Source organism: Scyliorhinus torazame, chromosome 5, assembly GCF_047496885.1.
Source record: "Scyliorhinus torazame isolate Kashiwa2021f chromosome 5, sScyTor2.1, whole genome shotgun sequence".
NCBI lineage: Eukaryota > Metazoa > Chordata > Chondrichthyes > Carcharhiniformes > Scyliorhinidae > Scyliorhinus > Scyliorhinus torazame.
The window spans coordinates 69955858-69970612 of record NC_092711.1 but is presented as its reverse complement, the minus strand read 5'-3'; the positions used below and the strand labels follow the sequence as shown (position 1 = coordinate 69970612).

At 45.9% G+C, this 14755-nt stretch overlaps 2 long non-coding RNA genes across 2 annotated transcripts; one reads left to right on the top strand and one right to left on the bottom strand.

The window, feature by feature from the left end:
• Window positions 1-3200: 3200 nt before the first annotated feature.
• On the bottom strand, window positions 3201-9772 carry LOC140418321 (uncharacterized). The gene is made up of 3 exons (XR_011944932.1): window positions 9703-9772; window positions 6361-6474; window positions 3201-4497 (listed from the first exon to the last, which is right to left on the bottom strand). It is a non-coding gene; the product is annotated as an uncharacterized lncRNA (long non-coding RNA).
• Window positions 9520-13989, top strand: LOC140418322 (uncharacterized). The gene is made up of 2 exons (XR_011944933.1): window positions 9520-9603; window positions 13134-13989. It is a non-coding gene; the product is annotated as an uncharacterized lncRNA (long non-coding RNA).
• Window positions 13990-14755: the final 766 nt, after the last annotated feature.

Sequence of the window (14755 nt, the reverse complement as noted above, 5' to 3'; positions counted from 1 at the left end):
AGGAGGGAATGGTACAGCTACTTTTGAAAACTTGGTGGCACCCAGATCTGAATACAGCAGCACAAATGCGGCTGGATCGATGTCTTATTTGCATGAAAAATAATAAGGGTAAAGGCATTAAATGCCCTCCCGGAACAACCCCCTTGCCAGATGGTCCTTTTGCCTGCATACAGCTTGATTTTATTGAATTACCTAAAGTACAATGCTATAAATATTGTTTAGTGATCATTGATGTATTTAGTAAATGGATTGAAGCCTTCCCCACCACCAACTGTACTGCACATACGGTGGTAAAATTACTATTGACAGAAATTATTCCCCGATTTGGGATTCCCAGAATGATGAGCTCAGACAAGGGAACACATTTTGTGGCTCGAATCAATTCTGAATTATGTGAAGCACTCAAAATTAAACAACAACTGCACTGCGCGTATCATCCACAGGCAGCAGGAATTGTAGAAAGAGCAAATGGGACCTTAAAAGAAAAATTATCTAAATTGACCGAAGAAACTGGATTAAATTGGCTAAAGGTATTGCCTTTGGCACTGTTTCACATGAGGGTTACTCCACATTCGCGGTCCGGACTGTCAGCTGCAGAGATAGTCTATGGTCGGCCAATGAGGACTCCCTGGGATGCCCATGAAGAACCCCTAGAGGGAGTAGACCTCCACGTTATGGGAGATAAAATGCTGAGTTATTTGAAGCAATTAACATTTTCTTTAAAGTTTCTCCACTCGCAGGTAAAACAGGCCCATCTCCCAGCAGCAGCCGGAACAAAGATCCCTCGATATCCAGTAGTCAAACCAGGAGACTACGTGCTGATAAAGAATTGGGACAGAGAGAAGTTAGGGCAATGCTGGAGCGGCCCTTTTCAAGTATTGCTGACTACACCGACTGCCGTTAAACGCGAAGGAGTTGGGTACACCTATCGGATTGTAAGAAGATTGGTTTCAGCCCCAACGAGGACGCAGAATGAGGATCTTCATTATCACAGTTGGACTATTTGGACTAATTGGTCTTAATGGCCATTCGACAGTAAGCGAACAAACTGACAAAGAGCTGCGTGCTAATAGCTTTCTATATATGTCGTATATTTATGCTGACAGATTGAATGTAAGTAACTGTTGGGTTTGTACCCGTATCCCCATCCATTCCAAGGAGGGGCTACCTCTCCAATCACTCCCATTTCACTTAGCAGAAACAGTTAGAACATAGAACGATACAGCGCAGTACAGGCCCTTCGGCCCACGATGTTGCACCAAAACAAAAGCCATCTAACCTACACTATGCCATTATCATCCATATGTTTATCCAATAAACTTTTAAATGCCCTCAATGTTGGCGAGTTCACTACTGTAGCAGGTAGGGCATTCCACGGCCTCACTTGGATTGACGCAGTATCCACTCAGTTGAGTGGATACTGCATCAAAACCGAACACAGGAGTTCGGTGGAGATATGAAAATTTGGAAATCAGCTGGCTATGGGATGACTAGATTTTTAGCCTGGTATCAACCTGGATATCCCCATGTTTCGAATCCCCCTGCCCTTACCATCCCATCGAGCACTGCGCAAGGATCCCTATGTTTTAGTAAATCAGGAGAAGGACCATCAATGGGGCAGAGTAGGTGTAATCTTACAACTGAATGGCAGGGACCGATACCAAACATCTCCAAAAAGGGTATGTTTGTTCTTGATTGGTCCAGGGTGTGGAATAAAACATCAAATAGCTCATGGACGCAAAATTCCCAGGTACCCTGGATGACAATGGCTGAGAATTTTACGGCCTATAACGGGACCTATTTCATATGTGGCACTAAAGCATACTCCTGGCTTCCCAGAAATTGGACAGGGTCCTGTTATCTAGGATATGTCGTACCCTGCATGCACCACCTACTCTCCCTTAAACAACACTCCTCACGAATCAGGAGGACCATTAGTAAAACCGAGGAGTTCTTTATGATCGCCTTTCCACAATACGGAACAGGCAAGGCAGCAAACGAACTGATCCTTATGGCCTCGGCATTGGAACAACTGTCGAACATAACAGCAGCAGAATCCAGGGCAACTGGACAGGCACTAGCCGAGGTCTCGGCTGAGCTGGTGGCTGTCCGGACTGTGGCATTACAAAATCGAATGGCTCTGGATTATCTGTTAGCCTCGCAGGGAGGAACGTGTGCCATTATAGGTCAGGAATGCTGTACTTATATCCCAGATGCCTCTGAAAATATTACCAACCTAGCTGACCATATAAGAAGACAGGCGGATCAACTTCAAGAAATTGGCCAAGAATTTCACGATTATAACCCACCAGGTTGGTTAGGTTGGCTGGGACACGGATTGTTCGATTGGATCTTTAAGGCCTTCATATTATTACTATTAGCAATAGGATTGCTTGGATGCTTGTGTCAATGTATTTACACCCGTCTCCTGAATATCCCTATTTGAACAAATTGAGTGGTTGTCCTGATGGGACAACAGGAGGGAATGTGAAAGTGTACAAACTCAGCAATAGCATGATGGGAAAAATAGCCAACTTATGTAACCAAGTGTAGGACAGCTGTGTCAGCTAGTGCCAAGATCAGACCCTGACAAACTAGACAAAGCTAAGAATCCACATAATTGTATCATACAAGGCCAGAAGAGGGATTATAGTGCCTGACCTTGTTAAAACCTGATAACAAAGCCACGATCTAGGAATGTCCTAATAACACAACTTCCTCATGACCTAGGTCCATCTGCGTCAAGGCATCATGAGGGCAGAGGTGAAAAACAAAATAGGACCACGTCTTATTTCCTCTAAAAACAAACTACTGCAAATAAGCCGAGTCAGGGTCTTTCCATGACAACATGTTTGATCAGAAGTTATGACTGTATTGACATTTTTGAACAAGGTCTGTTTTTGTAAAATGATACAGCTTGTGTATAAATATTGAACGTTTTCTCCATGTCTTTGCGAGCTTGAGAAAGAATGAGCAGGTTTACCTTAACAGCTCTCTCTCTCTCTAACCTGTAGCCATCTGCATGCAGACTTTGTTAAATAAAGACAAAGTTATTTATTTCGAAACAGAGTTGTAAAGTTGTTTTTTCTCACAGTCTTGAAGTAGGAAAAATTTTAAAAGACGACAGAGGTGAGGATGGACGAGACAGGGGACAGCGAGAGAACTTCAAAAGGAAATAATCTGTATCAGTACTCTGCGTATTTAACACAAATCTAATTTATTTGACTTTTAGCCAGAATATTAGCCCCTGTAAATGGGCTGGAGTTTGTTATCAGCAGAAAGAGACCCAAATGACCATGGTTCGGTCCTGAATGTGAGTAACAGCAAAATCCAATCACTGTGGTTACTTGTGGCCTCGTTGGCCTGTCAGCAGGTTGGATGACTTCGTGAAACCTTTCCCACATGGAGCGGGTGAATGGCCTCTCTCCAGTGTCAACTCACTGATGCTTCTGCAGGTCAGATGACTGAGTGAATCCCTTCCCACACGGTGCGCAGTTGAATGGCCTCTCCCCAGTGTGAATTCGCTGATGTACAGCGAGGTAAGATGATCGCCTGAACCCAGTCCCGCAGTGAGAGCACCTGAACGGTCTCTCATCAGTGTGAACATGTTGATGGCTCATCAGATCCCCAGAACTTTTATAGCACTTCCCGCAGTCTGAACATTGAAATGGTCTCTCATCAGTGTGAACTCGCTGGTGACTTAGCAGGTTGGATGACCGAGTGAATCCCTTCCCACACTGAACAGGTGAACGGTCTTACCCCAGTGTGAATTCGCTGGTGCATTTGCAGGTTTAATGACCGAGTGAATCCCTTCCCACACTTCGAGCAAGCGAATGGCCTCTCCCCAGTGTGACTTCGCTGATGGACAGTGAGGTCAGATGATCGCCTGAACCCAGTCCCGCATTGAGAGCACCTGAACGGTCTCTCGTCAGTGTGAACACGTTGATGGCGCATCAGTTCCCCAGAACTTTTATAGCTCTTCCCGCAGTCTGGACATTGAAACGGTCTCTCATCCGTGTGAACTCGCTGGTGACTCACCAGGTGGGATGAAGTGGTGAATCCCTTCCCACACTCTGAGCAGGTGAATGGTCTCTCCCCAGTGTGAACACGCTGGTGACTCAGCAGGTTGGCTGAAATAGTAAATCCCTTCCCACATTTGGAGCAGGTGAACGGTCTCTCCCCAGTGTGACTGCGTCGATGAGTTTCCAGCTGGGATGGGGAAGTGAATCCTTTCCCACAGTCCGCACATTTCCACGGTTTCTCCTCAGTGTGACAGCATTTGTGGCTTGTGAGGCCTGATGATTGACTGAATCCTCGTCCACACACACAACACGTGTACGGTTTCCCCGCAGTGTGAACAATGCTTTTTCCTTCCATGTTTAATGATATTCCGATGATATTCAGGATATGATAAATTGAGGACTCTGCCAGATCCTAATGTGATGCTTGGTTTGAGTTTCCGGATTTTGAAGCCTCCCCTTCGAACACCCTGTGAAACTGATTGAAAACAGAAAATAGGGAGTGAGAGAGAACCCACATAAACACAAAGGCAGATTGTGAAATTGAGCTGAATGAATCTGGTCACTTGTGGGGCCAACACTAAGAAAAAGTGACCATGAAAACTGCTGGATTGTCACAAATACCTAACGGGCCTCTTTGGGAGGCAAGAGAAAGAGGTGAAGAGGGATTTTCTATATCTACAAGTCAGATTAAAGAGAATAGATGGCAAAGCAAATTTGATCTTGAGCTTCATAAACAGTAATATTGATAGCAAAACACTGCTTCTGGTGGCACAGTGATTAGCACTGCTGCCTCACAGTGCCAGGGACCCAGGTTCAATTTCGGCCTTGTTGACCGTCGGTGTGTGGAGTTTGCACTTTCTCCCCTTGTCTGCGTGGGTTTCCACCCGGGGCTCAGGTTTCCTCCAACAGTCTAAAGGGAAATTTTAGTGTATTGGCCTTGATAAATTGCCCGTTAGTGTCCAGGGATGTGCAGTTAGATGGGGCGATGGGGCTATGAGGTTACAGGCACAGGGTGACCTTTCAGAGAATCAGTGCCGACTCGATGGGCCGAATGCCCTCCTTCTGCTCTGCAGGAATTCTATGGTTCTAAATCTATTCTATGAATCTTTATAAAACTCTGGTCACCACTCTTCAGGAAGGATGTGAAGGTTCTTGGAGAAGGTGCCGAGGAGATTTACCAGAATGGTTCCAGCAAAGGAGGTTGAGGGAAGATTTGATTCAGGGACACAAGATTATGCCAGATTTCCATCAGGTGGACAAAGAAACTCTGTTTCCATTCACTGATCGTACAAGCAGTCGGGACACAGATGTGAAGTTTTGGGTAAAACCTGGAGTGAACTATATAAGCCTGAGTGATCTTCACAGGGTGGATGTGGAGAGGATTATCATAGATTCATAGATTATCATAGAATTTACAGTGCAGAAGGAGGCCATTCGGCCCATCGAGTCTGCACCGGCTCTTGGAAAGAGCACCCTACCCAAGGTCAACACCGCCACCCTATCCCCATAACCCAGTAACCCCACCCAACACTAAGGGTGTTTCCTCTTGTGGGAGAATCTCGAACAAGGGGGTCACTGTTGCAAAATAAGGGGTCACCCATTTCAGATGCAGTTGAAGATTTCCCTTGAGAGTTGTAAGACTTTGGAACTCACGTCCTTAAAAGGCAGTGGAAGCCGAGTCCTTGAATATTTTTAAGGCAGAGCTGGATAGATTCTTGATGAGTAAGGGGTGAAAGGTCATCAGGGGTAGGCAGGAAGGTGGAGTTGGGGTTAGAATGAGATCAGTCGCAATCTTATTGAATGCTGAGCAGGCTCGAGGGGCCGAGTGGCCTGTTCCTAGTTTGTATGTAAAAGGTACAGGTGATATGAGATGTATGTTTTTACACAGCGAGCGGCAATGACCTGATACTTGCTGCCTATGAGGGAGTTCAAAAATAGACACAATGAATGATTTGATTTCAAAAGGAAATTGGATGGACATCTGAGGGAAATAAACCTGCGAGGATACAGGGATCGAGCAGGAGAATGGGACTGACTGGATTGCTCCAGAGAGCTAGCATGGACTCAATGGACCGAATGCCCTTCTCTGCGCCATCATGTCTCTGACTCCTTTGTGTAATCTAGTTTTGTAATTTAATCCCGGGGTATTCAGATATCACTCAGATAAATCTGTGCTACACTCCCTCCGAGGCCATTCTATCCTTCCTCGGGTTTGTTGCCCAGGACTGAACACAGTTCTCCAGGTTTGGTCCAACCAGGGTTTGTGAATCTCGGGGCTTTTCCAGTCACACTGAGACCTGAAATCTTCCCTCACAGACAGAACAGACAAACCGTTTACCTTCCACACCCAGATGCTGCTGGAATTCAAGTTCTGATGAATCGAGTGACTGTCAGATTGCAATGTGACGTTTGGTTTGCGTTTCCCGTCTGTTCAGCTTCCACTTCCAGTATCCTGTAAATTTACAGAAACCTCACTGTCGGTTTAGGATAGAAATTCACAACATTCTCTCCGAGCCAACTTTGATTAAATGTATTCCTGGAGGTTTGATCACATGACCTGCCCCCATCCTCCAGCCATTAATCGGTCAACACATCCATCCTTGTGACACACTGCCTTCCTCGGCCAATTGGGAAGCAAAAGGACTCATTACCTTAGTAACCTTGGGACCAGTTACTGTCCGAACGATTTTCCAGACACCCAGATGTGAATCTCACCAACGCAGGGAGCGGAGTTGGTGAGAATCCAGGGAGGAGGAGCTTTGGAACAGTAAATATAAATAACTTACCTCGGGGATTCATGGCCTAGTCGACAGGGAGCGGAGTTGGGGGCGAATCCCGGGAGGAGAAGCTTCAGAACAGTAAGTATAATTTTTTTTAAAAAAAATTTTAAATTTAAACTTTGAGTACCCAATTCATTTTTCCAATTAAGTGGCAATTTAGCGTGGCCAATCCACCTACCCTGCACATCTTCTTGGGTTGTGGGGGCAAAACCCACGCAAACACGGGGAGAATGTGCAAACACCACACGGACAGTGACCCAGAGCTGGGATCGAACCTGGGACCTCACCACCGTGAGACTGCAGTGCGACTCACTGCGCCACCGTGCTGCCATCAGTAAGTATAAATAACTTACCTGTTGGGTATCTGGACTGGGGGCAAAAACTGAAACGTGACATCAGAGTAATTAACTAAGTTGGGGAGTATCTCGGAGATTAGTAACTAGGAGATTAGTAACTAGGAGATTGCTGAATGTTATCTATAATCAACGATTTGGATGAGAATGTACAAGGCATGATCAGTAAGTTTGCAGATGACTACTGGTATTGCAGACAGTGAGGAAGGTTATCAAAAATTGCAGCTGGATCTTGATCAGCTGGGGAAGTGGGCCGAGAAATGGCAAATGGAGTTCAATACAGTAAATGTAAGGAGTTGCATTTCGGAAAGTCAAATCAAGGTAGGACTTTCACAGTGAATGGTAGGGCCCGAGGGAATATTGTGGAACAGAGGGACCTTGGAGTTCAGGTGCACGGTTCTCTAAAGGTGGAGTCACAGGTAGATAGGGCAGTGAAGAAGGCTTTTGGCCTTCATCAGTCAGAGCACTGAGTATAGAAGTTGGGAAGTTATGTTGCAGTTGTACAGGACGTTGGTGAGGTCGCACCTTGAGTATTGTGTTCAGTTTTGGCTGCTTTGCTATAGGAAAGATGTTATTAAACTGGAGAGAGCGCAGAAGAGATTTACAAGGATGTTGCCAGGGCTCAAGGGACTGAGTTCTAGGGAGAGATTGGACAGGCCAGGACCTTTTTCTTTGGAGCGTAGGACACTGAGGGGTGATCTTCTAGAGGTGTATAACATCATGAGAGGCATGGACAGGGTGAATGCTCTCAGTCTTTTTCTCAGGGTTGGGGAATCGAGAACTAAAAGACTTTGGTTTAAGTTCAGAGGGGAAAGAATTAATGGGAACCTAAGGAGCAACGTTTTAACACTGAGGATGGTACGTATGTGGAATGAGCTGCCGGAGGAAATGGTTGAGGCAGGGACATTGGCAACATTGAAAAGGCATTTGGACAGATACGTGGATAGGAAAGGTTCAGAGGGATATGGGCCAAAAGCAGGCAAACTGGGTTAGCGTAGATGGGCCTTTTGGTTGGCATGGGCCAGTTTGGGCCGAAGGGCCTGTTTCCGTGCTGCAGATTCTATCCATGAATGCCAAGTCTCTTTGGACACCCACTGTACTTAACCTCTTTCCATTTAGAAAGTACTCAGCTCTCACCTTTTTTGGTTCAAAATAGATAACCTCACACTTGTTTACATTGCCACAATCTTGGTCATTCACCTTGTCTGTCAATAGGGCTGGTTTAGCACAGTGGGCTAAATGGCTGGCTTGTAATGCAGAACAATGCCAGCAGCGAGATTCAATTCCTGCAGCGGCCTCCCCGAACAGCTGTGGTGACTGGGGACTTTTCACAGTAACTTCATTGAAGCCGACTTGTGACAATAAACAATTATTCTTAATATTACCATTATCTTCTTAGTTTTATGCTGTCATCAATGCTGTCTACGGTGCCACCGAACTTTGTATTATCAGCAAAAGTGCAGAAGAGGCACTTCGGTCCACCGAGTTTGCACCAACACATCAAAATCTGACCCACCTACCTAATCCCATTTGCCAGCACTTGGCCCATAGCCCTGAATGTTATGATGTGCCAGTCTTCATCCAGGAACTTTTAAGAGGATGTGAGGCAACCCGTCTCTACCACCCTCCTCAGCAGTGCATTCCAGGCCCTCACCACCCTCTGGGTAAAAATGAGTTTCCTCAAGATATGTGTCAATAAATCTAATATAATCTAACCCCACTCTGCTGTCTGTTGGTTAGCCAATCCTCCATCCAAGCTAATATATTACCTCTAAACCCCGTGGGATCTTACCTTGTTTATTACCTTTTGTGTGACACCTTATCAACTGTATTTTGGAAGTCCAAATACATCCACAGGACCCCCATTATCCACCTGGCCTGTTACATCTTCCAAGAACTCCAACAAGTGAGTCAAACACTTCACAAAACCACACTGACTGATGGATTGCGGTTTGACTTTCCAAATGTCCAGTTACTTCTTCCTCAATAATGGATTCCAGCAGTTTCCCAACAACAGGCATTAAACTTACTAGTTTCCTACTTTCTGCCTTTCTGAACAGGAGGGGTGCCATTAGTCTTTTCCTCTCATGCAATGACATGGTAACTGGGTCAGTGTCTCCCCCCTGAGGTTGTTTGTAGAGAGAAGCCGGAAGCGGTGGACAGTGAGTGGAGAATGTTCATTGTTCGGCTCTGGGGACCCACTGGGGTTTGTAAACCCCGCCCCCCGACACTGACCTCTCACCTGACACATCACAATGCGCGGAGTGATTGACGACAGCACCGAACCAATAGGCGAAGAGTGAACAGATCCGGAGGACCGGTGGGAGCGACTGATCCTCCAACCAATCAGCGTGAATGAGGAGGCGGGACTGGGCTGAGTGAAGCATGCGCAATGTGATTAATGGCGACGCAGAAAAAGGTTCTATCTCGGATCCACAATCCGTGAAGGTGGGAATGGCGGGACGGAGGGAGAGATGAATCAGGAGGGTCGTTAGGCACGCTTCGTGTACATGTTATATAGACCAAAAATCCGGAAAAATAACCTACCGGTACCTGGGGATCTGAGCGCGAGCTGCAGCTTTGTGCAGACAATATTAAGCAAACGCCATCTTTATTTGGCTCTGGCAGACGTGCGCATGCGCCGTCTCAATATTGGGTTCGCGGCAGCAATGAGTATGCGCCCTCGGTATCCTCATTTGGATCACTAGCAGCAGTGCGCATGCGGACCCACCATCTTTATTGGGGCACGAGCAGCAGAGGGCAGGCTCAGTGGCCATCATTGTTGGGGGCAACATTTTTGAAACGTGTCTTCATGACAGAATGTCCAGCAAACTGCTTCACTCGGAGTTACAAATTCCTATTGTGAGAAGTGAGCATTTTGTGTTGTTTTTACATGTATAACTCTAGTTCACAATTAAGATGTCAACAATAAGGCCTGATGGGAAATTAAGATGTCAAGTTCTGTGTAAGCTACAGTGAGCAAGTTGTTGTAACTATGTACAGGACTGACCTTCGGGGAAGAAGGGGATGTACAATAACAGAAATCACTAAGCAAGGGGGAAGATAGCAGGTGCAAGCAGGGGGCCTCATTCTTATCTTTTAATTGACGGTCCAAGGATATACCAGGAGCTAACAGAAACCCCTATGCAAGGGGGAAGACAAAATGAACATAAGTCCAAATAAGGAATCACTGATAAGGAAACTGCCCTTTCTGCAGTTTGTGGGATGTGTTTCTCACAGATTGTATATAACAAATTGATGCTGTGTGAATTCTTTGTGTCTGCTATTGTTTACCGGCGGCACCTGTTCTTGCAAGATCGATTGAAATAAATACTTATTCAGAATTTGACTAAGTGTAAATTATTATCAAGTGAGCGGTGTTTCTCACACTATGTATGGGGCAGAATATATGTCCAGGGCAGTGACAATAATTCATATTTACATTGTGACTTGAACGGAATAAAACTTTGAAGACTTTCAGAGAAACATTACAAAATAACAATTGACACTGAGCCACATGAGGATATATTAGCTTTTAAGGAGTATCTTAACGGAGGAAAGTGAGTTGGAGAGTTTTAAAGAGGAAATTGAGGCCTTGGGAACACAGTAATGGGGGAGAGATTAAAATCGGGAATTCTCAAGTGGCTGGAATTAAATGAGTGCAGAGATCTCAAAGGGGTGTGTGTGTGGAGGAGATTACAGTGATCAGGATGATCACTACCATGGAGTAAAACAATGAGAAATTTAAATTTTTTGTGCCTTTTAAAAGGAAACGTTTGTAGAGGGGCTGTTTAGCACAGGGCTAAATCGCTGGCTTTGAAAGCAGACCAAGGCAGGCCAGCAGCACGGTTCAATTCCCGTAACAGCCTCCCCGAACAGGTGCCAGAATGTGGCGACTAGGGGCTTTTCACAGTAACTTCATTTGAAGTCTACTTGTGACAATAAGCGATTTTCATTTCATTTCATTTTTCATCAGTGGGCACAGGGGCTGGTGTGAGTAAGCACATGGGTAGCAGAGCTTTGGAGGGTGTTGTTTAATGTTGGAGTCTGGCTGCGAGTGCGTTGGAATAATCTGGTTGAGTGGTAACAGAAGAATGGATGGTGGTTTCTGCAGCAGATGAACAGAGACTAAGGTGGAGTCGAGCTGTGTTCCTGAGGTGGAAATTGGCAATCTTGGTGATAATATGGATCTGTGGTCAAGAGCTCATCTAGGGGTGAAATATTTCACCATGGTTGTGAACAGTCCGCTTCAGCCTCAGACATTGGATAGGGATGGAATTGGTGGCAAGGGAGTGGAGTTTGTAGCGGGTGTGAAAGGGAATGGATTCAGTCTTGTCAATATTTAAATGGAGGAAGGTTCTGCTCATCCAGCACTGGTTCAGATAGTGTGTGTCTTGGAAAGGAACTTTCAAGTGGTGATGTTGCTGCTAACTTTTGGTTGGCTCTTAAATGTTGCCCGTTGTATCTTTACTTAATTTGCTCTGTTTCTATAAGCTTTGCTCTAGAGTCGCCAGGTATAACTCAACACACCAATTAGTAAGATTCAAATCAAAACACATTTATTATACACAGTAAATCACTACTCATGCATAAACTCTACTTTCTAGACTATTCTCTATCACTAAAAGGTCTATACTTAGCTTTGGACCGGCCCACCAGGTCAGGGGAACAAATGGTCTTTCGTTCGATCTGAGTCTGCAGGATTCAAAAGCTGGTATGGACTGGTAGCTAGGAGCGCCTATCTGGTAGCGTGCGTTGACTGGAGACTTACTTGGTTGATGCGGCAGCTGGGCAGTTCACTCTCAGGGGTTGATTCGCGTTGTTGAGTGACCCTGCCAAGAAGGACGATTTGAACTTGGGGGCTTTACTTTATAGTCCCCAGGGGCTTCCCGCCCTTCGGGGCGGAACCCATTCCTGGTTCCAAGCGATTGGACTGCGCCCCGATCACTTGGATCGATTTCTCCAATACTGGAGTTGTTCCCTGATCGCTGCGCGGTCCCTAAATGTCCGTTGGCCTTCCTTTGTCTTGGCTCCTGCTGGCGCCAAGGAGTCTGGCTTGGCTTTATTCACCTTAAGTGTTGCAATTGTGCCTTGGAATCGCTCATTGCTATGCAGATAGCTGCTGGTTTCAGTGCTGTCTGGTTTTTGCAGGTTCCAATACACAGGATTTCTGCACTTGCTCGTTTTTGCCTGTGTTGGCTGAATTTCCCTTTAGTCTTTGCAGTTCTCCATTTTAAGTCAGGAAGTGGCCAACCCAGGTGGCTACAATGTTCACATACATCTGCTGTCCTGGTCCATTCACTTGGTGGAGGTTAAGGGTTCAGGAGATTTTGTGAAATTGTGATTCAGTTGTTGGTCCATTGCTTCCTGTTACCCTCACTCCGTTCTCATTCTCCCTTTCCATCAATCTATTTGATTCTCTCTCTCTCCCCCACTACTCACTCTCTTTCTCTCTATCACTCTGTTTCTCACATAACATTCTCTAGTCCAGAGGGTTGTGGATGTTGATAATAATCATTATTGTCACAAGTAGGCTTACATTTACACTGCAATGAAGTCACTGTGACCATCAGTGAATATATTAAGGCTGAGATGGTGAGAGATTTGGTCTCTCAGGAAGTCAAAGGACATAGAGAGCTAACGGGAAAGTGGAATTGAAGACTGAGATCAGCCACAAATGTGTTCAATGGCAGAGCAGGTTTGACGGGCCGAATGGTCTACTTCTGCTCCTATTTCTTGTGTTCTTGCAGAGGCCCGAATCTTGTGTGGGCTCAGGCCGGGCGGCAGGTTCCCTTCCCTGAAGGCCATTAACAAACAGGTTCACTTTTCACAAAAGGTTCAACAGTTTTCGTGGTCACTTTTTCCCAGTGCCGGCCCCACAAGTTACCAGATTCATTCAGCTCAATTTCACAACATGCCTTTCTGTTTTTGTTGGATCTCTCTCACTCCCTTTTTTCTGTTTTAACTCAATTTCACAGGGTATCAGCAGGGAAGGATGTGCAATTGGGAAACTCCAACCAAGCACCACATCAAAATCTGACAGTCGTGTAACTGATCGGAACCTGAATATCATCAGATTTTGAACATGGAAGGAAAAAGCACAGTTCACAGTGGGTAGAAACGGTACACGTGTTTTGTGTTTGGACAAAGCTTCAGCCGATCATCTGGCCTGTCAAAACACAAGCGCAATCACAGCAGGGAGAACCATGGAAATCTGGGGGCTGTGGCAAGGCGTTCAATTACCCATCTGACCTGGCACCCCATCGACGCATTCACACTGGGGAGAAGCCTTTCACCTGCCCCGAGTGTGGGCGTGGATTCACTCAGTCACACAGCCTGTTGATGCACCAGCGAGTTCACACTGGGGAAAGGCCTTTCACCTGCCCTGAGTGTGGGAAGGAATTCACTCATTCATCCCAACTGCTGACACAGCAGCAAATTCACAATAATGAGAGACCTTTTAAATGCCTCGACTGTGGGATGTGCTTTAAAAGTTCCGGGGAACTGGTGTCAACGTGTTCACACTGACGAGAAACCATTCAGATGCTCCGACTGTGGGACTGAGTTCAGACGATCATCTCAACTCACTCTAAACCAGCGGATCACACTGGGGAGAGGCCATTCACCTGCTCCCAGTGTGGAAAGGGATTCACTCACTCAGGCAACCTGCTGAGACACCAACGGGTTCACAAGTAACTGCTGTGATTAGATTTTGCTGTTAATCACATCCAGGACTGAAGCATGTTCATTGGACTCGGGTTTGACTCATATTTATAAACGCTAACCCAGTTATAAGGGATAATATTCTGGATAAAAGTCAATTATTTAACACAAGTGTGTCGAATCTTTTAACATCCCATCACAAGTTAGTTCTGTTTGAAGGTCTCTCCCTCTCCCCCGTCTCCTCCATCCTCACCTCAAGTGTGTGGAGTTCATGAAGCTTCTTTCTCACTGAGATTGAGACAATCTGATCAGCTGCCTCTGCTGCTTTCCTCTCTACCAATGGGCCAAACTGTCTCGAACATTCCACCTGGTCTGAGCTCTGAACTCCTCTTTCTCCAGTTTCTCTCCTACCCTCTATCTTCATCAGAGCTCATCTTGTCCATTAGACCTGCCTCCTGCACCAGGATCCCAGGTTCGATTCCTAGCTTGGGTCACTGTCTGTGCGGAGTCTGCACGTTCTCCTCGTGTCTGCGTGGGTTTTCTCTGGTTTCCTCCCACAAGTCCTGAAAGACGTGCTGTTGGGTGAATTGGACATTCACAAAACTGCTGACCATTCAACTTCTCCATGTTGTGTGATATTGTTCATAACAAAGAACAAACAACAAAGAAATGTACAGCACAGGAACAGGCCCTCCAAGCCCGTGCCGACCATGCTGCCCGACTAAACTACAATCTTCTACACTTCCTGGGTCCGTATCCTTCTATTCCCATCCTATTCATATATTTGTCAAGATGCCCCTTAAATGTCCCTATCGTCCCTGCTTCCACTACCTCCTCCGGTAGCGAGTTCCAGGCACCCACTACCCTCTGCGTAAAAAACTTGCCTCGTACATCTACTCTAAACCTTGCCCCTCTCACCTTAAACCTATGTCCCCTA